The sequence below is a fragment of the Cricetulus griseus genome (genome assembly GCF_003668045.3).
Source record: "Cricetulus griseus strain 17A/GY chromosome 1 unlocalized genomic scaffold, alternate assembly CriGri-PICRH-1.0 chr1_0, whole genome shotgun sequence".
NCBI lineage: Eukaryota > Metazoa > Chordata > Mammalia > Rodentia > Cricetidae > Cricetulus > Cricetulus griseus.
The window spans coordinates 99,523,559-99,548,734 of record NW_023276806.1 but is presented as its reverse complement, the minus strand read 5'-3'; the positions used below and the strand labels follow the sequence as shown (position 1 = coordinate 99,548,734).

Below are 25,176 nucleotides of genomic sequence, written 5' to 3'. Positions count from 1 at the left end.
CCCAGAAACACTGCTTTTTCCTAACATTTTAAACACTGGATAGAGATGAGAGATTGACCTCTAAAACCCAAGTGTGTTTGGGGACAATTCTTGGAAAGATGGGTGGATGTCTCAGCACAAAGATACCATGTGCAAGTAGCGACATGATCACATTTACTATTATAAGCTGGTGCACTTTGGATTGGGACTTTATGTTTTGAAATCCATTTTATCAAAAAGACTAAATTTTAAAAAGAAAGACAGGGGTTGGAACATACCAGTGTTTCCATGGAAAGCTTCAAGAAGGATTCCTGATGCATTGCTAAGTATTTGGTAGCGAGTTCACATGGGTGGGAACCTCCATTCACCATAGCTGTTCCCAGAATCACACAAGGAATAAGTTACAAGGCAAGTGCCACAGGTAGGCTCAGTGGCTGGAACAATGGCATCTTAACACAGGGACAGACAAGAATGGCAGATACCCCATGGGTGATCACTTTTCAGACCAGGGATGGCTGTGGAGATGCACTTCACAAGAGAAGTGGCTTGAGAAGTCTAGGGTGGCCAACGAGTCGCACCCTTATCTCTGAAAACACTAACACCATTTGGCCAAATGCTATTCAAATCCTGCCCCTCTCTGTAAATGAAACAAGTGCTTCATATAATTTTCTCTAAATCAATTTTCCAAACACACAGAGGGGAACTATAGAGGTCTGACTTACTTGGAAATAACACAATTAGCTACTAAAGACTTAGGATGACTTGCCAAGTTCCCAGGACCCCCAGGACACTGTGTGGAATTGGTGGAGCCTGGATGAAGGAAGTGACATAGCTGCAGGGCATGCCCTTGAAGGGAACACTCAGACCCAGCCCAGTCCTCTTTCTCTTCGCTCATTTGGTCCCCAAACAGAAAGAAGGCATCCTCTGCCACATAACTTTTTTGTTCTCCTGGCAGAGTCTCATCCTCTGTTGGGCAGCTGGTCTACCACATACTTCTGCCATAATGCGTTGTGCTACCATAGGCCTAGAACAACATGACCATGACCATGGACTAAATGCTCTGAAGCCATGAGCCAGAACCAACCTTTCCTCTCAACTAGTTATTTGTCTCAGGTGCTTTGTCACAGTGATGGGAAGATGACTGACACAGGGCAGGAGGAGGAGAAAGTTAGTATCACATATAGTTTAAGGTACCTATTTCATGGCAACCATACTTTTGTAGACACACACACACACACACACACACACACACACACACACACACACACAAAAGATGTCTACAAAAATTTCCTGCCTTAAACTCCAGTAGGAAGAAACAAGCTAAAATATTTAAAGCCCTACACACACTGAAATAATAATACAATGATGGTTTACTGGTGGTGATGCAAGCTATGGAGAAAACCAACATGTTTCTCTATTGCTGTGATGAAACACCATGACCAAGGAAGCATTTAATTTGGCGCTCACATCCCAGAAGGTTGGAGTCCATCACCACCATGGCAGGGAGCATGGCAGCATGCAGGCAGGAGCCATAGGCTGAGAGCTTGCAACTTGGTCCATAAAGACAAGGTATAATAGAGTCAACTAGGAATGGCCTGGACTTTTGAAACCTCAAAGCTTACCCCCAAAGATATATTCTTCCAACAAGGCCACACCTCCTAATCCTTTCCAAAGAGTTCCACCAACTGTGGACTAAGCATTCAAATATATGAGCCCATGGAAATCATTCTCATTCAAAGTACCACACACATTCTAGAGTTGGTTTCACTTTAAAGCAGATTGGTAAAGGCTGTACTAAGAAGGTGACTGATTAGTGAAGGGGAGAGGTGCGCTGGACAAATGCTCAGCACAGTGCCACCAGGAAGTGCAAAGACCCTGTGGTAGGTAGGAGGCAAGGGTGGGAGTGTGAGTGAGTTAGAGATGGGGGAGGACACAGGGTGTTATGTGGGGGCATCACACTGTGTACAGCCTTTGAGTTATGGGGAGGGCCTGGTTATTCTCGAGTGAAGTGAGAAGCAGATGAAACACCATGCTACAATTCATGGGCAGTGAGTGGGGACAGAGAAGAAGGACAGAGGTAGGAAGACTGTAGTGTGATTCTAACAATGTTGAGGCAAGCCCTGATAAGTGCATGGCATGGAATGGCCATTTTTGCTACTGTCTGAAGTTAGAGCTGAAGAGACTTGGTGACTCAGACACAGAATGTGAGAGAATGGTGAAAAGGATGCCCCCATATCTGAGGAAGGAAGCTTAAAGGGGTGGTATGGCTAAATAGCAAGTCGGAGCTCGGGGACAAGAAGGACTTTCTGGCTGAGGGAACACAGGGAAAAGATGTAGCACTAACATGTGGCTGCGTGTGACCATGCCCTCCCCACAGACCCTGAGGGTTTTCTGAGGCTGGGGGCATGGTGAACAGACATTGAAGAGGCTGGGCTGGAGCCAGAAAGATGGCCTGGGGAAGGCTCTGTGTAGCACACAGTGGCATGGAGACAGAGTGAGTGAGGGATGGGGAGCCATGAGGCCTAAGTGAGAGAACCAAGGGGAGGCGTGGGTGAGGATGGACTTCCCTGTCAGAGCCATCCTTCTGGGCACACTACAGGGACCTTGTGAAGAGAATGGATGAGAACAGAGTGTGGCAGGCCCACAAGAGATGCTTGGCGAGTTTCTCAAATATCTTAAAAGTGAACCCTGATATTTCCTATTGAAAATCTTTAAGATTATTGTTAGATTCTCATTTATTTGTTTGATTGTTTGTTGTTTGAAACAGGGTCTCTCTATTATGTAGCTCTGTCTGTCCTGGAACTCCCTATGTAGATGAGGCTGGCCTGAAACATACAGAGATCCTCCTGCCTCTGCCTCCCAAGTGCTGGGATTGAAGTTGTGCACCCACACCCAGCAATTGTTAGTATTTTTAAATCTAAATACTCGTCTGTAAAAGCATTCAACTTAAATCATAAATTTTCTGTCTATCTTTTGGGGGAGACAAGGATTTTTAGGAGCACAGGCCACAGAATTGAGGTTAACATGATCTATTGCATTTCTCCCCATCCCCTCCTTTCTGATGGCCATCTCCCACAAATTTGTAAATTCACTCCCCCACTCTCCTTCCCAGGCACACAGCATGCCATTTGCTGTTCTTATCATGAAGCTGCCTGATTCCAAATAGCTTACCCATGTTACCCTGTATATGGGGAGGCATCCCAGGCTCCTGTGAAAGTAGCTAACTGGGAAATACATCGCCAACTTTGGCCAATGGGGAGCAGAGAAAGAGCAGATCTGGGGGTTCTCAGCACTCACTTCTCTGCAAAGCTGGAACTCACACAGGACATGGCAGATGGAGCTTCTGCTGTCCTGGAGCCCTGAGTGAACAGGCAGAGGACACCACTGATCTCCCGAAGACCTGCTTTGGAAATGTGGATGCTGTTGTTTAAAGCCAGCGGAAGGGAGGTGACTGCATGTTTCCTGATGAATAAAAAGCAATCGGTTCATTATCTCTTCCAGTTGGAACACTGAACCTGCCATCTGTACAACTTTAGAGATGTCGCCTAATCCATCTGAGCTCCGTCTCGTCCCCTGTCAAATGGGCCAATGTCTAACATCTCAGGACATGTAAGGATGCAATGAGATCTCCTGGAAGTGGCTGTGATCTCAAATCACAGCTGCAGATGTAAAATATTCATTCTATTGTTATGTGTGGAGACTCAAATTGTGGCTGTAGATGGTTAACTCTTGCTTTGTTGCTGGATGGAAGGTTATTTAAATTGCTTCCTCGTTCACTCAGTCATTAGAACTCATCAGGTTGGAGTTGGAGAGATGGTTTAGTGGTTAAGAGCACTGACTGCTCTTCCAGAGGACCCTGATTCAATTCCCAGCACCCACATGGCAGCTCACAACTGTAACTCCAGTTCTTGTGGACCAATATCCATGGCAAAAAAATTTAAAAATGCACATAAAAAAAAAGAACTTATTGCCTCATGGTTCTACAAAAGCCATGTGACACATTCAAGTGATGGACCACTTGGAGAATTGTGTTTCTTTTAAAATGCCAGGGCTAGAAGAATGGTTTTGGAGCCTCACCCCCCGACCATTTACCTTTGGCATAGAAAGTAAAGGGAAATCGAGGCCCAGAATGGAAGGCTTGGCACTGAATGCTTCCCTCCTCCTGAGGCTTGTCAGTAAAGAGAAGGAGGAATAGAGGGGCCGAGACATTCCAGCCTCTACCCTTATGCAGACCAAAGCAACACACATTCAGAAGGGTGCAACAAACCTATTCAGATGTCACTCCAGGAAAAACGGATAAGGAAGAGATGGTTTCCATCCACAGGACATATGGAAGGCAGGCAGGAAAAGGCCTGTGCATTCCACACTCTGCTTCTAACTCAGAAGAAGGGCTCCCTGACCCATTGAGCAGCTGGCAGCACAACACAGACGGATTTGTCCCTGGGACATTTTCATCCACCTGTTTAGATAAGCAGACATTACAGCTGACCCTTTTTCCAGGTACTGACTAAATGTCAAGTACTTGACATTTTATGTATCAAGGAGCTGAAACACAGCAAGGCTATGTAATCGCCTGAGGTCACCCAGCTGGAATGAAGAGAGAGAGAGTCAGTCATTCTAGTCCCAAACTATTCACCACTGTTTCTAAGGAGGGGACAGAAACAAGAAAGTGGGAAGCAACCCTACTACATGCTCTGAAGTGGGGTTTAGATACACCACCTTACTGTGTTCTTAGGTTCTACAATGAGTAGTAGCCTCACCCTGTTTCACAGGTACATTAACAGACTCAGAGAGGCTGATTAATGTGTCCAAAGTCACAAAGCCAAAAAGTAACAATGGGACCTAGAAGTCACATGCTTTCCATTCGGGGATGAGGATTGGGGTTTGATCCCTAGGACCCATGAAAGACAGTCATGGTGGTACATGCTTGAACTCCTTCTGCTGAGTCAGACAGATAGATGGGTCCCTATAGGACTTGTTCCTATAGAGTCAGTCTAGCCCACTTGTCAAGTCCCATGTCAATGACTTCTTTTGACTCTGTCTCAAAACAAAACAAAACAAAAACCATAGGGAGGGTGCAGGAGGAATGACAGCTGAGGTTCATTTCTGGTTTCTACATGCATGTACACATATGTATATACCCACACAGATACGCATGCCTCCCTACCCAAAAGTTGACAGATCCAGCCTGAATGCTAGACACAGTGGAGAGTTTTATAGCTAAAAAGTAGGTAACACACTGGAAGACAAATGTCACACAATTTCAATTTTATGTGTAACTTAGAAATGATGAACTTATGGAAACAGAGAGCAGAATTGTGGCTATTAGGCTTCATTGTGGGTCTTTTAACAATGGGGAAACGATTGGTTTAAGGATATAAACCTGCAGTTGGACAAGAGGCATGGACTCTGTGATGTCTTGAGGTCTACTGAGAGCATGATAAATATGGTTGATAACAATATGCTATATTTTAAAAGTTGTGAGATAGTATACTTTAAGTGTTCTCAAAACAAAAATGATGAATATGTGTGATATAACATGTTAATTGGTTTAATTTAGCCATGCCATTGTGAACATACTGTATTCTGTATCATAATTGTACATGACTTTATTTATGAGCTAAATAAATGAATGGAAAAAAATAGGTAAGCCTTTTGGGGAGAAAACAAAATGCATTCAGGAAAGAGGGAAAGATATCAGGAAAATTTCTGTGCTCTCTGCAAAAACCTTGTGAACTTAGCCAGATGGGCATTCTTGTTGTCTGTCTTCCTATCCTCTCACACCGCATCATATAATCACACACTTCCACATTTCTTAAACTTAAGAATCACCGAATAATCTCCAGTGTTTTTTTTTTTTTTCCAACATTTGCTAATCCACAGCTAGAATGTTCCCCCAACCTGAAGCTAGAGAGGAGCCATGCAATTATGACACAGGAGCCAGACAATCTCATTAACATATCCGTGACTGACACAGCGGATCATTAATTAGGCATTCCAAGCATAAGTATATATGTATAAATTAGCATCTATTCACCATTTAAACTGTAAGTGATTTTTCATATCTGAATATTAACTATGTTGGAAAATTACTAAGTTTTTCTGAGTGAATTCCACAAACAATACCCACCCCTGATATCAAGAACAAAATGCAGAGAAGAGATTCTATGAACGGAACTGGACTGGGAGAGAACCAAATGACGTCACTGCTCCTCATCTACTGGGACCTTCCTGGCTCTGCTTCCTGTTTCGTGTACTTGCAATTATTCTCTGTGCCAGGAGCTACAAGTGACCCTTTAACTGTGGTCAGCCCTCAGGTATAAAGTTGTTGCAAACATTCTGGAGATGCCCTGCCTATGTCTATAGATTGTCATTGTTCACTTGCTCTTTCTACACGTTTATTGTGTGTGAGCTGTGGATAGTGGAGGAAGTGAGTACACAGAAATATTGTAAGTTGGACCTTTGAGAACTTGGTTGTCTATTTGGCGGGGAAGCTGAGAACACATGTGGACAGTGACCGCTGTCTAAGTTCAAGAGCACCTCAGAGGAGGAACAGACCCTGCTGGCAGTGGGAGAGGCCTGAGGAATGGCTGTGAAAGAGGTGGCACTTCCAGTTGGGTGGTTGGCGTGGATCTGGCCAAGTTTGGGTATGTAAAGTATCATGTAGTTGGGAAAGCACAGCAAAGCCAAGGTCTCACATTATATCTAGTCTCCAACTGTGTGACTTCTGAAGCCAATAGAGCCCTCCAAGTTTCAACACTGCTGACAAACTTATCCCTTCAGGGTTTGAAAACTACCAGCCCCAGGATAACAATAACAGTATGCTATCATCCTTCCCACGTGTGACAAGGACAGTACCTACACTAAACAGCTTATGTGGGTACCTACTTTCCTTGTGGTAGTCTTGGATTCATGCTAGCAGACTCATTGTTCCACACTGAATTTTCTTGTGACCAGTGGCACACATTGAGGATGTGGCTGTCCTCAATGACGGCTGGACTTAGCAGCTGAGTCCATCCTGCACAGGAAGAGCTTACTAGTTTGTGTGGAGACTGCACCCTACATCCTGGGCTTACCACCCTTTCGGTTCTACTGAAGCATCTCTTTCTCTGGTCATACCAATGCATTTTAGCCCAGTCTCTTCTTTTAAGTAGGCAGCCTGGAAACAGGCTAGACCTGAGAACTTCTCCAGTTCTGACATCTATGTATAAAAATCACTCATAGATCCAGACTCCTGAAGAGTCAGGAGCAATGGGCCTTTTCTTGTCAGTCTATGACATATCAGACTGAGCAAAATTTGGGAGCAGAAACTCCTAGGCCCTTAGTTCTTGAGATGCCCTGGAGTGGACTGAAGACCATCTCCTTTTCTCTGGACACTGTTATGACAGAGGTCACAGCTGCTAGCCATGTCGGATGGATAGCAAGTGCATTCCCAGAATAACAACCAAGGCTCTCCTAGGTAGGGGTTGGAGTCTTCCCCACTTTGGAAATTGGCAGTTTCTGAGGCCTTGACGGAAACAAACAGCTTGCCAACAAATGGCGTAATCTAGGAGAACACCAGCTATTACTGAGGAAAGAACCATCTAGAATCAGGCTGCTTATTTCTTCTATGCTCTCAGCTAAATAAATATCGATCTCCTACTTGTGAGGTCAATTCATGTGTAGCAATACAAACGTTCCATTTTAGTGGGATGAGAAGTATCTCTGTCCATGAATACTCATGATTTAAGCAGTACAGTGATTCTTGATGTCTGGACTACTGTGGGGAATAACAATTAGTTAATTGGAAAGCTGTTCATTAAGATGGTGCTCTGTACTCGACCCTGTGCCTGACATGCAGCAGACACAAACAGCTTAGACAGCAGAGGATGCCATTTGGTTAAAGAGACCCAGGGGGGTCCAAGGCCATGTTAGTCCTAGGAATTCAGAGGAAAACAAATCAAGAGGGATCCAAGGTCATTTCAAGGAGCTTGTTTGGAGAGAAGATTCGGACTTAGGTCTCACAGATAAAGAGGATTTAAATGACCCTCATGATAGAGACAAAGCACAAATATTAGAAAATGCACAGAGGAAAGGAATCTGAATTAGGTAACCTGAATAAAAATGTCTTAAATTCAATTATTCATAGAAATAATATGCACATCTTGTCCTGTACTCTGCTGACATGGACTAGTTTTAAGAGGTAATTGGGTGGGCCAGGGATGTAGCTTGGTTGGCAGAGTGTTTGGGTAGCATGAAGGAAGCCCTGGGTTAGACTCTTAGCACCACACAAATCCTCCGGTATGGTGGTTCATGCCTAAAATCTCAGCACTTGGGATAAATCAGGAGAGTCAGGAGTTCAAGGTCATCCCTAGCCACATGGCAATTTTGAGAGTAGCCTGAGCTGCTGAGTAGCCTAGGGGACGAGGAGGGATATCAGTTTTAGTTTCAGTTCCTGTTCCTATCCCATTACTATCATTTAAAAATGGACAAAGCTTTCCCCACGGTGGCCTCTGACAAAAAAATAAAATAAATTAAAAAAATAAAAGAGGCCCTGGATTTTTATGCCTGAGTTCCTCTGTTGTACTAAGGGCTGCCTGGTAAGGCTGCACACAAAGAGATCTTCTGAGGCCAACCTATGGAGACACGTTCCAATTTAGGCTGTGGAATGAAAATTACAGGGCAGACACAGAGGCAAGTTTAAAATTAGGACAAACTTCACTTTGGGCTTCTTAAGTCTCAAAGAGTTAGTAGATGAGGCAAAGAAAAATGGAAGGAAAAAAATCTGTAAGAACTTGAAAAGCAAAATCCCCCAACCTCTCTTCTTTTCTACAGTCCCCAGCATTCCTGAGCTTTCGGAACACTTGGTAAGCAGTGGAAAGGGCTTTTTCAGTCCCTCTGCTGCTTCATGGGGGACACTACTCAAGGCACCACCAATGAGGAGAGCCTGGAGATACAGAGGTCTGGAAAATCCTGGCTTGGAAGGAATAAGAATGGCAGTGAGGTAGACCTTACCTAGCCCAAGCCCGTTCTCTCCCTTAAGTCCTAATACTCAGTGCAGGTTGGTGATGGTGGCTTGGTTCTATGTGTAGACACAGTCATCAGTCAATCTCAAGGCAGAGGCAGATGACAGTCTTGCCAGGCACATGAAGCCTTCTGCAGGAGCGCTGAAATCACAAGTCCTGTTCCCCAGAGAGTCTGGGGTGCGAGGGTAACTAATAGGACTCCTCTGGACACTTGCAGCTAATGAGCAACCACTGTCCTCCCTACAGGGATGGGTTCTCAGGAATGACTCAAATGACCCAGGAAACCAAACTGCACTTTCTCTTTGCTCCTTCAGTCTCACTTGTTCCTCCAAGCTGGGACAGAATCACCTACACTTCGTTTCTCTTGAGACCACTTTGATTTGGGTGCTGCCGTTGTAAAAGGTCATAATGAAACCCATTATTTTGCATGCTAAGAAAGATGTTTTAAAATGATTGTTCTTCACCTATCCCCAACTAAAAGTTGCAACTTTAAGGAAATCAACAATCCCCAAACTGAATTATTTCTACTATTGCATGAAAAGATGTTTGTCACCTGACACTGCGTTTTTAGGAAGCTCTAGGGACTGCAGACACAAACCCCAATAGTCAATATTCAGTTAGATTATCCTGAAGGGACTACAAGAGTCTGAATGGGAAGGAGCCAGTCACATGCCACCCTTTTTGCAAAGCCCCACAATGGGTCTGTCACGCCTCCCTCCCCCCACCCCACCCCCGTCTTCCAAAATCAGTTCCAAAATCACTCCCTGAGGAGAACTGCCTCAGAAGAGTATGTTTCCAGATGCACATTCCCAAGAGCTAGGAATAAATAAAACATGGGGAATGGTAGCTTTCATGTGTGATTCCCAGTGACAGCCTGAAGCCCAGGTGCCAGGCTGGTTGCAGGAGTACCCACATGTTCTGTCTGTCTGTCTGTCTATCAGAGCTTTAAGTGAACAGGAAGAGGAACAAGTCTACAAGTGGAGGGTATTACACTCCTAAACACCTTCACCCCGTAAGTCAAGAAGTCAAGAGTTTCACCAGAGGAATTTACTCATGGGAGCTGGGCATGTTAAGCCTCCATCATTTTAGTCCAGCGTGGTGTTAATAAGCAGAGTCATTCTCTCAGGGCACCTCTTCAACAGGTGTTGCCTTTCGGATCCACAACTCACTTTGTCAGAGTGATTTCAGCACTGCTTGGAGCACAACGAATTCCGAAACTTGATCCCATTGAAATATTTAGTGCCTGCTGATATGTTCAAACAAATTCTCCAGATCTTGATTATGTTCTGGCAATTAAAGCTATTAAGTCAGTAGACAGACAGCGGGTTATTTCATTGCTGGTTGAAAAAGCCAGCGTTCTCCCCCCCCCCCACACCTCTTATGTGACAGAACTGTAATTAGCCTTAATCAAATACTATTTGTGCTCTGTGCAGTAATGTTGCTTCCTTAGCCAGGAAACACTGCCAATCTAGGAAAAGGAGAAATATGACCCTGGTCAGAAAGCAAGAAAGATAGGCATGGGGTGTCTGGGAACGTTTTGTTCTATCTTTTCTATGTTCTTGTAAATCTAAGGATGTTGTACAATAAAAAATTTAATTTAAAAACGCCGCAGGGTGCAGGGTCAGTAGTGTAGCTCAGTGGTAGAACTTGTGGCTTAACATATGTAGGGCACTCGGTTCTACTCTGTGAGTGTGTGTGTGTGTGTGTGTGTGTGTGTGTGTGTGTGTGTGTTTAACAGGGTCTCATGAAGCCTATCTAGGCTGGCCTGGAACTCATTATGCAGCTGAGGCTGAACTCTGAAGTATGAGGGTTACACAAGTGTGCTACCACATCAGCAAAATAATAAATGCATTTTTAAGTTTTAAGTTATTTAATTAAAAGTATAAAAGAGGTGAGAATAAAGGAAGGAGAAAGGAATGCTGCTTAGTATAACTTTGACGTTTAGAGCTAACATGTCAAAGACAGCCTTGGAAATCATTCAGAAAATATGGTCACTTCTGAGGTTCACTGTCTTGCCACATTGGGGACACTCAAATGCTTCATAGTCCTCACTGCAAATAAGTTTGTAAATGACTGGAAGGAAGGACAATGCCCCAAACAGAGCTGATTCTTTCACATGGATCCCAACTTCTAGTTCATTTCTCTGTGTAAGCTAAACATCCCGTTTATTTAAATATCTCCAGAAGGAGGAGTTTGTCTTGGAGAACGATGCTGATGAACAGGTGAGGGGAGGGAGTGGCGGTGCTTTTAAAATCTTACTGTGCACACAAATCACCTAGGGATCTAGTGAAAGGGTGTACATCTAGCGCAGCCTTCAAGGTTTGTCTGCTGCAAAGGCCTAGTTGACATTGAAGCTGGGCCATTCTTTGAGTACCAATACTGCTAGGACCAGACATCACAGAAGTACAGACAGACAGAAGACCTTAAATAGTTTGTCTAAAAGGTTGACAGTGAGAAATCTGGCCAAGTCTGCCAACCAAGAGATACACACTTGTATTTTCTTCAGCTAATAATTGCTGGTATCAAATTTTCAAAACATGGTAGTAAAAAAAGCAATATGTTATGAGGCAGACTGTCTGTGAGCTCAGAGCATCCCAATGATAGCAGAAACTCTATTCTTGCCCAAAGTGCCCCAGCTGCAATAGGGAGCAAGCAGGGACAATTTGAAAAGCAGCAGTATGACCTTCGTTATTATTTTGTCTATTTGTCTCTTCACACCTCAAACAGTTTTGTATTTGTGGAACATTATCTATTGGAACTGGGGTTTTGTTTTTTAAACATTCCTAGAAAAAGAATCCCAGGGGTTTCCTTCCAATATGTTTTAGTCTGGCTTTGTAAACTATGGTATCAGCTGATGCTGTTTATGAGATCAAACTGCTAACATTGGAAGGATGGGAACACATTAATCTGCCATTTTCTACATCTTTGAGTTGCATGTGGGGTATGGGGGTGTGTTACACTGTTTATCCTTCCTCTAAGACTGACAGTCTTCCCAACATTGTGGTCATTGGTGATTCAAATCTATCATGTGACCATGACTCATCACTACAGTCAGAAACCAGACAGTAACTTTGAGCCTGACCTACAAAGCTGGCATTTGCTTTGTTTTGAGATTAGTTGAGGATGGGGAGCTCATCAGTTGGAATATTCCTATTCACCACTATGTCATAGCCTGGAAAGATGGCAGAGGGACAAGAACCAGCGACACTAGGAGATTAAGGATGACTCTTACTCTCCCCCAGAAGAACTATATCATTGTAGGAGATGATCATATGTAAGTTCCAGAGAAAGCTGAAAGAAGATGGGGGACCATCCTGTCATATGGTTGATACTTAGCCGACAAAGATGAATCACCTCGCTCCATCCAACATGGCAAGACCAGGTGATTTGTGACTTCGAACACCAGGAAACAATCCTTGCAAGTCATCGACATGACTGTGGTTGCTGCCTCAAATACCACATTGCTAGTTCTCCTTGCCCGGGTTTTTAAGCCTTGGAACCCGGTTATAAAATGGCAAGCAATGGTTTTTCTGCTTAGATTCTTGTACATCTTAATAAATGCAACAGACTTGGGCTTTGAAAAAACAGCAAGTCCTGGCGTGTAGCTGTTGTCAATTTGAGGGTAGGAATTCCTCCACCACAGTTTATTTCAAGTCCAAACCTGGCTGGCCTTACTGAACACAGAATGGGAAAGAAACATATATAGTGACAAACTGAACAGGATGGTATTGTTACAAAGTAATAGCAACTGCCTACAAGGAAGGAAGAAGCATTGGCTTTTGTTTGTGTGGGAGTTTGTGTGTTGTTCCCTAGGAAGCATCCATGTATTTCTGACACAGGGTCTCTCACTAGGTCCTAGGGCTACCCAATGAGGTGAAGCTGACAAGCCCTTGAGCCCCAGGGATCCACCAGGTCTCTCCCTCCCAGTACTGGGATAAGTTTTACAGTCTTTTGTCTGGTTCCAGGGGCTTACACACCTCATGCTTATATAGCAAGCACTTGCTCAACTGAGCCCTCTCCAGAGCAGCAACAGTGTCTTAATAATTAAGTTCATAACAATTTAGGAGGGTAAAAGCATTTTAAGTTCAGGATAGCATGCCTCTTTTTAAATATTTTCATTTTGTTGATGAAAAGTAGAAGCCTGTAAGCCCGTAAGCCCTTCTGTTTTTATACACTCATCTTAAATGACAACCTCGCATGTATAACCAGCACAGAATCTTATAAAGTAAGCCATTTGGATCATAATGAGATAAACACACAGCAAGAATTTTTCTACATGAGCTTGAGCATTGAACTTTCTACCTAGGTGCTTTGCTCATCACAGTGTGTCCTGGTGTGAACCCTAAGGCTCCAGTCAATCAACCCCAGTGGTCTCAGAATCCACAGAGAGGGCTAAGGCATCACCCCATTACTTACTGTTCCCTACAAGTGCCTCTGATGGCAGCTTACCACCTTTATGTCTTGCCTATATCTCAGCTGATTTGCTTTGAATAGAAAAAAAGTGATCTTAGGGCAGAGAAGATGGATCAATCAGGAAAGCACTTGCCATGGGAGCATGGGAGACAGGATTTTGACCTCAGCACTTTCATGAAAACAGCCAGTCATAGTGGCTCACACTTAAAATCCCAGGACTAGGAAGGAGGAATCCAAGGGCTGGCCATTGGTGTGGGAATCCATTTCAAAAGAAGGGGGACAGCTCCTGAAGATGGAGACCCAAGATTATCCACTGGGACACACACACACACACACACACACACACACACACACACACACCATACACACACACACATACACACACACACCACATATACACACACATGTACACACATACACGCATACACATACACACATGCATACCACACACCACACATAACATACACACCACACACATATACACACAGGCAAGCACACACATGCCCCACAATGATTTCATATAAAAGGACACTAGAATGGGAATTTATATAAGATTCTAAGGTTGGTATATTTTTCTACAGCTATTGAATATAATACTGACCTCTTACCCCTTTACTTAATTTCACTCTACCTTTGTTTCTCCTATGTTTCCCTGCTTATTAATGGAGAGGAACTTTTAAGAGTCTAAACACTAAGGGACTAGAGCTCACAGGCAGGGGAAGGGAGAACCCAGTGATGTATTTAATTTGAAGAAAAACAACTGCATCATGACTGTACTCATGTCTCTCCCCCACAAGCCAAAGCCACACAAACAAAAAGCTACCACCACTCAGCCAGTACCTCCAACACAAATGACCCAGTTAACATGCAAAAATACTGCTTGAAACACAATGAAAGGACACCACTCCAAACTGTTGCTTCACATCAGGCCCTAATTGCTTGTCCTTGCTGGATCGGCCTTTGAACCTTCACAATTTTGTGTACCATCATAATCCTGTGTAGCTATAAATTCTTCACAGGTGGCACTATCTTCTAACGTCTTCCTAAGTTTTGAACTTGTCATTTTCACTGAGGATGATGGCCTTTCTGATAAATGCCTAAGAGTATAAGACATAGACTGTGCAGCAGCCCCTCCCTCAACTTTGCCCAGGTGCAGGACACCAGAAACACTTGAGCATTTTTGGTGTTAGAATGATGGTGGAAGTCAGCCCACCGAGGCAGAACGGGCAGAATGTGCACCTGCTTTTGCCTTTCTCAGGATGCATTTAAATTCCCCAGCTTCATCACCAGGTGTCAGGGTTATTAATAGGATGGTTGATGGCTCGGGTTGCTGAATCTTCTAGACACAGGAATGGTGCCCACCATCCCTAGTGTTTCATACCAATGCCCGGCATTACTGCCTAATCTGCAGCTCAGCCACAGACAGCAGATGTCTTACTTATTTTTAGTCTGTCTGTCTATCTATCTATCTATCTATCTATCTATCTATCTATCTATCCATCCATCCAACCATCCATCCATCCATCTATTTATTCGGTGTGGTTGGGGGAGAGGGAGGTAACACGCCCATGGAGGTCAGAGACAACATTCTTAAGTTGGTTTCCTCTTTCCACCATGTGGATTTTCAGAATGGAACTCAGGTCCTCAGGCCTGGCACCCTTTACCTACTGAGCAATTTTACTGACCTGTTTGGTTGTTTTTAATTTTAACTTTAGTGTGTGTGTGTGTGTGTGTGTGTGTGTGTGTTTGTGTGTGTTCACACACAGATTGGCTCAGTAAGTACTTTACCCATTGAGCCATTTCCCCAGCCCTGTTTGGTTTTACTTTACAGTGAAGTATGGCAGCTTTATTTTCACTAAATTAATATATAGGTAGTTCTGTTTTTAGGATTTTTTCCCTTTTTCTACAAGAGTTTTACTCTAAGTCAAAGTCTCTTGCTTTTTCAGGCTTTAAAAACATAACTACATGGTGCTGGGTAGATGGCTCATTGGTTAAGAGCATTAGCTACTCTTCCAGAGGTCCTGAGTTGATTCCCAGCAACTACATGGTGACCTATAACCATCTCTAGTGCGATCTAATGCCCTCTTCTGGCATAAAGACATACATGCTGATCGAGCACTCACATAATGAAATAAATAAGTCTTAACAACAGCAACAAACCAGACATACATATAGGAGAGATAAATTATTCATAATACTGGATCTTCTGGAATGATCACAGTAAGACCCCAGGTTCTCACAGCTCCTGGACATATGCCGAAGTCACACCCAGAGATTTAAAAAGAGCCATGGATAATAATGATCTATTTGAGACATAGATATAGATACAATATAACCGTGGGTGGACACCTGTGGATATAGTCCAATAAATTCAAAGTATTTTAACCATTACAGATAAATTTAATAAACTTAAGCTCAAAGTAACAGCAAAAAAAACCCCACTAATATCAAGATGGAACAAATGATAAAACTGCATTAATCACAAAAAAACGACAGCTCTTCCCAGATATTATGGGTTCGTCACCATTCAGTAAAAAAGGGGAGAAAGCGACAGTTGCAGGTGTTTAGTGTCCCTGGAAAAAGATTATAGCACAGTCTGTGGTCTGTCACTGTCTGCCTCTTCCCGGGGGCCTGTCCTGTGGGTGGCATTTAAGAAACAGGAGAAGGAAGAAGATTGAAAATCATGATAACAACAAAATATAACCTTAGCTGGTCTTGGTCTGAGCCTGTAATCCTAGTCTCCACAGGATGCTGAAGCAAGGGGACCAAGGTCAAGTTCTGTCTGCATTAGAGTGAGCTGAAGGCCAGACTGAGCAACTTGGTGAGAACCTGTCTTAAAATAAAAGGTAAAAATAAAAAGTGGCTCGTTGGTAGCATGTGCAGGCCCCAGATTTGTTCCCCAGTACTGAAAATCCTACTAATAAAACAAAAATAGAGCCTGACTCTATATCCCTGAAATGTAGAAGATATGAAAAACAAAAGCAATAAGCCCTCTGTGTGTCTAGTATGTGTGAACCTGTATGAGTGCGAGCATGCACACGCCAAGTTGCTCACATAGGAGTCTGGGGACAACCTTGGAGTTAATCCTGGCAATCCACTTTTTTTGAGGCTGGGTCTCTTATTGTTCGCTGCTGCGTTTGTCAGGCTAGCTGGTCAGAACTGCCACAATTCACCCTTTGTGCCCCATCTCACCTAAGGAATGCTGGGATTACACCACGTGCTACTGCGTATGGCATTTGGGGATTCTGGGAATCTAAACCCAGGTGCTCCTAATAATGCAGCATGTTATCCACCTCGCCTTCTCTCCTCAGCCCCTGAGGATATGTATGCCTTTGAGAAAATAATGGAAAAAGTCAAGTCGGCTTTCTTTTTAAGAAACACACATACGCAATTTTTCATGCAGACATTTTTCTCAAAGGAGTTCCTCCATCTCGAAGGTTGTGAGCTACATCAGGCAATGAGAGACAGAGCATCCTACCAGATCCAAAGAGTTCCTGAAGGCCTTTAACAGTGAAATCACTTAGCAAAACACAGATGCAAGCCAATTACAAAATCACAGTGTCTTCAAGATTGGCTGCAGGCTGGCACTGGCTTGAAGCTGGCTATCCCATCCACCTGAGGGGAGGGGAAGGGGACTTGACTTCCATCATTCCTGGGCTACATTCAGACCTCACTCTTTTCCATACTTGTGTCTAAATTTACCCCATTCCCAAGAGAAACACACAGCATCACATGAGTTTTGAGTCACTTTTGGGGTATCCATCTGTATGAACCCATGGAGCTGAGGTACAGGAGATGGCTGAATGAGCAAAGTGCTTGTTGTACAGCCGGAGGACCCAAGTTTGAATCCCCAGAGCCTATATAAAGCTGGGCATGTAGTGCACTTTTGTAATCCCAGTGTGTCTATGGAGAGATGGGAGGAGACAGGAGAACCCATAGAAGCTCACTGGCCAGGTTCCTGGCAACCAATGAAGCAGAGAGCCTGTGTCAAAGTGGACCTATACCCGAGGTTGTCTTTTGACCTCCGCAAATGCACACACCATCGTATAAACTCACACTTCTGGCCCGGCGGTGGTGGCGCACGCCTTTAGTCACAGCACTCGGGAGGCAGAGGCAGGGGGATGTCTGTGAGTTCGAGATCAGCCTGGTCTACAAGAGCTAGTTCCAGGACAGCCTCCAAAGCCACAGAGAAACCTTGTTTCAAAAAACAAAACAAACAAACAAAAAAACAAAAAACCCCACACTTCCGACCCCACATACACACAGAGAGATATCCAAACCTGGTTCAGGTCAACACCACTGTGGATGAAACCTAAATTACAGCTACTTTATCTCAACACCGGTTTGTCCTTGAGGCAAGAAGGCTCTGAATCAAGTACCATGAACTGAGCTTCTGAGCAGCCGACAGCAAGACCAGCACAGAGCCTAAGCCAGTGGAACACATTCAAGTGACTGTGAACTGGATTAGACAGAAACATAAAAGGAAAACAGAGCATGATGGCATATTCCTGTTATCCTGTGTTGGGAGGCAGAGGGAAGAAGCTGGTGAAGTCCAAGGTCTGCTTGAGCTGTGTTGTGAGTTGAGTTCAAGGTCAGATTGAATAACAGCTGAAAGAAAAGACTGAGAGTAGAGAGTTCAGTGGTAGAGTGCTCGCCTGGCACTCAGGAAGCCCTAGTTTCAGTCATGAATACACAGAGAGGAAAGCTGTAAAGAGGCAAAGAAAGGAGTAGTGGGGGAGGAAAGAGAAAGAACCAGGTACCTGGATGCTCACAGAGAGGGTGAGAAAAACCCAGTAATAGAGTGGGGCTGGTAGAACAAGCCAATGGGAAGTCTCTTGTGATGTTCCTGAGGCTGACAGCTTAGACCATGATAAACAAGGGCCTGAATACACAGGAAGAAGCCATGTGAGTGTAGAGGAGGGAAGACTTACCCCTTCCGCCCACTCCCAACCTTCCAGAACCTGCCAGAAAATGCTAGAACAATCAGATGCTTGAATAAGCGCCTCCCATAGGTAGGTGTGTGTGTGTGTGTGTGTGTGTGTGTGTGTGTGTGTGTGTGTGAGTGAGTGAGAGAGAGAGAGAGAGAGAGGAGAGAGAGAGAGAGAGAGAGAGACAGACAGAGACAGAGACAGAGAGAGAGGAGGGAGGAGGGAGGAGGGGGGAGGGAGGGAGGAGGGAGGGAAGGAGGAGGGAGGGAGGGAAGGAGAGAATGTGTGTGTTAAAATACTGAAGCCTGAACCAGTAATTCCTCTTTTTTACTCTGGGCTCCCCTTTAGTCTCCCCACATTTTTGCATCAGGGTGCTATACTTCGAAAAATGAACACACACACAATCTTCTTTCAGCATTCTTTTGTCAAGGGTCTTTATAAGCATGAGGGATTTCTACATTCCATAATTTATAACAAACTTTTCATCTGGGCATTAAAACGAAGGCCTCTGGAAAGCTCCCTGACGACGCTTCATCTGGCAATGGTACCATATTTCTGTAGCAGAACTTGAAACACAGACTTTATGTTAATACGCTTTAATCTTTACTTCTTACATTTCAACTTAACCTTCCTCAAAGGAAATGGCTTCCAGAATCCTCTTCAAGTATTCATATGGTCTATTGTGGACACTACAGAAAACACTCTCCATGTAACATCCATTTCCTGACTCCTTCCTCAGCCTTCAGCCTCCAGCAGAGGTGGGAATCAGGACAATACTAGCCATTCTGTACCACTGGCTCACAGAGATGTACTCCCAAGGCAAGCAGATGTTGGAGGGATGCATACAGGGGATGGACTGGAATGTCTGATCTTGAAGTAAGCAAAAAGAAATCAAGTTTGTGAACTTGATATCATCCTCAGACCGAGGATGACATCCAAAAGGATTTGATGCAGAGTTTTAAAATAAATATTGTTACACTTTTATTTATTTATTCTGCGTGTGTATGTGGGGAACATGCCACAGTGCCCACATGGAGTCAATTTTCTCCTGGTACCGTGTGGGACCCAGAGGTTGAACTGAGGTCCCCGGATTAGAAACTCTTTTACCCTCTGAGCATCTCAAAGACCCAAGATCTTTTTTTTATTAATCATCTGAGAGAAGAATGATGGATTAAGAGAGATAGAGTTCCCTGCAAATATATGAGGGCATTTACAAACACCAACCATAGTGGTAGCAGAATACATTTATTATCAGAGAAACTACAAATGGATATTGCAAAATATATAGAGAATCCACCATTAAGTTGAAGTGGGAGAATCTGAGCAGGCTTCATGGGAGAAATGGCATTTAAGATAGGCTTTGAATGAATGAATTAGGTTTTAGTAGATGGAGAATGAGCAAGAAAGAAATGTTTGAATAATTAGAAGGTAGGAGAGTGGATGGATGTGGAGAGTAGCTACCGCATGGGAGACTCATAGCAGTAAGGACTCTGGGCTGATTGTGCAGTCTGTGAAGAGCCACGTGGTGCTTCTGAACATGGACCAGAGTAGCAGGGCAGTTGGGAGGATGCTTAAATTCAGGAACTTCACATGATTTTCTTTTCTTCAGATAAGAGGCTAAGGTCCATCAGGAACCTCTGAGCCCAGCTAACTGGAGACAGAGCTGGGGATGTTCTCTGACTCCTACGTAACTCCGACATATAACTTCATTACAGAAAATTCCGCTGATCCACTAGGTCTCTTTTCCATCACAAGCACCTTCTGACCTGGGCCTTCCTAACTCCATCTCCAGAGGCTCAGCTATTGCTCGGCCATTCCACTCCTTTAGCTTTCCAGATGTGGACAGGAAATCTCCCAGATCACAGATGAGCAAACAAAAAGTCTAGCCCATTGGCTTATTATTATTGTTAATCAGATACCACCTGACTCAGGCTTTGCAAGCTTTGTAGAGCTGGACATGAGCTCTACATTTTAGGAACCTAGGAGCTGGTTTCCCAATGCCTGCATATATCAGTGTTCCTTTAGAGTTCTCAGAAGCAGCCACCTCAGACTGGGTACCTTCTGAGCTTTCTCCTCGCATTAGTGGCGCTTCCCACAGAGCTGTGTCTATGAACCCACACCAGTTCACTGGGTCTCTCTCCATCAGCAACCCCAGTGACCGTAAACTAAACGGCAAGTGCCCTAAGATGCTCCTCACCTTAAGTGAGCAGATTCCACTTCTAACACGTCAACGGGCCCTCCTATTCTTAGAAGCACAGTGAGCATTTTGTTTGATGGTGTCAGTAATGGTTTGACTATAGCAAAAATACTGAGTGAACTTCGGGGTTCACGAATCTCCCAAATTAAAAAACAAAACAAAAAAAACACAACAACAACAATGACACATGGCAAGAGTGGTGGTTCCTGCCTGAAATTCCAGTACTCAGAAGGCTGAGGCTGAAGGATCACTCTGAGTTCAAGGACGCGTTAGGTTAGAGCGAAACCCTACCTAACCACGCTCCCACAAAATAGTGCAGTGACGTGTAATATACCTCCTGTTTCACAATAGCATAAATATGAATGAGTGTGCGAGCCTCTTCAGCCCTGTTAGATATGAGAGGCTTGTACTCTTGAAACCATTTTTTTTTCTCATTTCTACACAGCAACTTCAGTCTAAACCTAGCCTGTCTGAACCTTTAATGTGCCCCATGTTTTCTTTTGTTGTGGTTAAGAACACTTTTTCCCTTCTTGCTTAGCTTTTTTTCCCTTCTGTCTCCAGAACTAGAACTTGGCTTTCTTTGTGGACGCCCATTTCTGATGAAGATAGCATGTCTTTATCACACCATGAAAATGACCTCACCCTGGGATGGGTAAGTAACATAATGACTTGGGTGGTGGGGTAATTGGCAGTGGGCTTGGCTCATTCACTTGGTAACTCATGCCAGCTTGTAAATCTAAAATCCAAATTTCTCCATTGGAAAAGCTGCAAATTTCTTTCCATCCCGGACACTTGAGGTTTTTTGTTTGTCTGGTTGTTTTTATGGTTTGCATGTATGTGCTAGAATGTGTTGGTGCACAGGTATGAACATGTGTGCAGAGGCCAGCAGTCAACCTCGGGTGTTGTTCCTTAGGAGGCACCTGCATTGTTTTTTTAGGCAGAAGCTCTCACTGGCTTGGAACTCAACAAGCGCTTAAGATAGCTGGCCAGTAAACTCCAGGGATCTGTCTGTCCCTTCTTCCCCAGTCCTGGGATGACAAGTATGTATAACCATGCCTGGTTTTGGTGGCGGGGGGGGGGGGTCTTAAATATTCTTATTGTATTTTATCTATTTATTCATTTGTTGTATGTTGAGGGGTTGGTGGGTTGGTGTTGGGGGCCATAGTATATACACCAGAGGTCAGAGGTCAGAAGAGTCCATTCTCTCCTAGTACTATGTGGGACAAAGGGATCAAACTCAAGCTGTCAGGCTTGGTGGAAGATGCCCTTTACCCATTGAGCTACCTCAGCAGCCTGTTTTTGGTGTCTTCAAATACACAAAATACTACATCTGAAAACAACAAAGATCCATTCAGGAATAAAACAAAAAAAAATCCTTCGCTTGAAAGCCACACTGATAACATACTAAGGTTTATGACAAAATGATGTCCAGTCCATTGCTCAAAAGGCTTATGGAATTCACCACAGAAATGGCCATCAGAACAAGTGTACAGAGCGCTTGAGAAAGCAGTTCTAGCAGCTCCAAAGCTACACTTTGTTCCTGCCATTGGTCTGTTCATGGTCCCATGGTCATTGCATTTGACCCCTTCTGCTTTTTCCTTGCCCATAAAACTCATTTAGCACAGTAAACAATGTGCTAAAATGAGAGAACTTTGGGGGAAGATGCAGTGTTCTATATCATAATTGTGGCAGTTGTTACAGAAATACATTCATTATCTGAACTTTATAGAATTTTTGCACTAAAAAATTAGTGAGTTTTGTCTGAGGGTCAATAATATCTGAATGAAGAAACATGAAATCTGAAGAAAATTTCCAAAGTCATATTGTATCCTAAGTATGAAAATACACATGCAAAGCTTTTGACACTCATAAAGGGGAGTTTTGGATTTAGACATAGATGTACCACAAAATGTGAGAGACTTCCTAGAATATATAATCCAAATATAAGATATTTCATTTTATCTTTCAGATAAAAACACTATCTGGATTGTCTTTCAGCCAGACTGTGTCTGATGAGTTCATGGACCCTTTTCTATTTCGGTCTGGATTTGTGACCACTAGTATTCATCTGTTACATGACTAATTGGAGTAAGAGGCTAGTGTGTAGCCATAAGTCAAGCTACTTGGCTCATCTGGGTATTTTGCCCTTTTTAAAACAGCTGTAATCACACCATGGTCAGCTAAGTGAGCTGGCTTAGTCATCAGGCCAGACACTGGGTCACTAACACTGGACCTGAAGAGTGAATGTGTTCTCAAACAAGCAGGATTTCTCCAACAAGTCATTTCAAACCTCAGGAGCTTTGCTTGGCTGCAGGACATGCATAGCCAGGGCAAACGGAATTCACTTTCCATACTCTTGTCTGTGGCTTTGGTCGTTATAGGAGTCAAGCTCAAAACAGTGCTTAGTTTATTGGCAAAGATTAAAACAGTGTCTGGGTGGATCTACACTGTAAAGGTTCCAGATAATACCTTCGTGTCTTGGACCAGAAACTTTTGGAAGTCTGTTTTGTTAAGCAAGTATCCCTGGGCCTCAGCATCACTGTTACTTAGAGCTGCACTGTCAGGTCTGAGCTTATCAGGGCATTAATTAGATCTCCAGAAAGGGTGGGGTGTGGACAGCAACATCCATGAACAATCCAAGTTCATGCCTGAAGTTAAAACTACTAATTTTCCAAAGAAACAGCTGAAAGGAGGCAATTCTGCCATGAGAGCCTTTGCTTATGGGCAAAGAATGGAAGGAAAAAAATCACTTGCTTTCAATCCAAACTGCTTTGACAAATCCTGCTGAAGCACCATGAACAACAACAAAATAGGTATATCATACAGAAATATAGAATTACCTCTGTATCATTTTATTGGGGTAAGGGGACTAGAAAAGCACAACTTTTTCATTCTTTCACCTAACCATAATTACAAGCAAATTCCTCAAACCCAAAGTCAATTCACATAGAAGTATTTTGCACGGCTTTCTGCATCCAGAATATTGTGAGTTCAAGATGTTGTTGACGGATTAAAAGCCTATCATGTTCTTTTGAAAAAAAACTAACCAAAAATTCAATTTACTTTTACATTTAATTGAACTTAATAAGTATCTGTTACTTACATACCATTTTAACTATAATCACAGGGATTCTGACAAATATAAGACATGGCTTCATCTCTTCATGGCCTTCTAATTTCACTGAGAAAGACTATAAACACATTAAACTAGCTGAGCAACTATGAGCAATATCCTAGACCTGACTCAGTTTTCCGACTTGTAAAATGAAAGAGTCAAAATAGATGATTCCTGAATCCTCCCAGGCTTGCACAAATTTTTAAAACTCTGTGTGTGTGTGTGTGTGTGTGTGTGTGTGTGCGTGCGCGCGCGCGCGCGCGCGTGCACGCACACGCATGCTCGAGCACTATATGAACAAAGGACAATGCTGGGTGTCAGTCTTCCACTTCCACCTTGTTTGAGACAGTCTCCTGTGCACCACTGCATGGGGCAGGCTAGCTGTCCTGTGAACTTTGGGGAATCCTGTCTCTACCTCCCATGTTGCTGTAGGAATGCTGGGATGACAAACATGTACTACTGTGTCTGTCTCTGAGTGGCTTCTGGGGATCAGAACACAGATCCTCACACTTGTATGGCAAGCACTTTACCTACTGGTCCATCTCTTCAGTCCCTACAAAGCTTTTATCTAATATTTGCATGCCCTGCTTAGGAAGCAATGTAACAGTGTAACCATTAAGCTCAAATATATCATTAAAATAATCAATACAACAAGAAGTCTGAACTGAGAGAAATCAGCCCCAGGATGTGACAAAGGATACTTGGAAAAGCAGAAACTTTAGCTTGGACTTGTGGGTAGAATTTGGAGGAGCAATGGGAGGGGCCATCCTTCCCTTGGAATGTAGAAGACTTGCTCAGCAGGACTGAAATGGTTCTTGAGCAGGACCAGGAAAGTCAAGTTTGTAATTGCCTCTGGGAATGAAAGGGTCACATGTTGTCAAGTGGTGGCTTTAAGGAAGGGAAGGCACTCAATGACTTGATGACACAATCCTTGTACCCTATAATTCAGGTCACTCTTCTCAGGCCGTCCAGCTGTATCTCACCTCTCTTAGATAAAGACTATGCCCTTGCAAGGCTCTATATCACCTTCTCCAACTGTCCCACACACTCTCATCTGTCTCTTGCTTTTCTCCATACCACTCCCCTCAGTCCGATCCTCAGATACAAGGCACACTTAATGGATTTACACCTGCTTTGTTGAAGTTTGGCTACTGAATTTGGCTATGCCTTCCTATACTTGCTCAGAGGTCACTTTCCCAGTCTATTTATTTGCAGTACTAGAAGCAGAATCCAGTCTCATCCATGCTAGGCGTGTGCTCTACGAGCAGCACCATATTTAAAATTGCAGCCCACACTCATACACACACACACACACACACACACACACACACACACACACACACACACACACGTTTCAACATGCTTTATTTTTATTTAATGTCTAATCATATTCCTTCATACTCTATAATCTATTTGTTTTGTAAAATGTCTATCTCCAGTGTTTAAGTGAAATGATCCCTCTTAGAAAACAGTGCAAGACAGCTGTAGTAGTTTGAATAGATATGGCCCCTACAGACTCATGTGTTTGAATGCTGGTCC

At 43.6% G+C, this 25,176-nt stretch overlaps 1 protein-coding gene across 2 annotated transcripts in view; it reads right to left on the bottom strand.

Annotated features, from left to right (window-relative positions):
- Window positions 1-25,176, bottom strand: part of Maml3 (mastermind like transcriptional coactivator 3) — a 434,634-nt gene that overhangs the window by 241,419 nt on the left and 168,039 nt on the right. Inside the window, exon 1 of one of the 2 annotated variants that reach the window (XM_027394944.2) lies at window positions 16,102-16,216. The exons of the other annotated variant lie outside the window; for it this stretch is intronic. The gene's annotated coding sequence lies outside the window, so the exon portion shown is untranslated. Of the gene's footprint in view, window positions 1-16,101; window positions 16,217-25,176 lie in introns of those variants that run through there. 2 annotated transcript variants of the gene reach the window in all.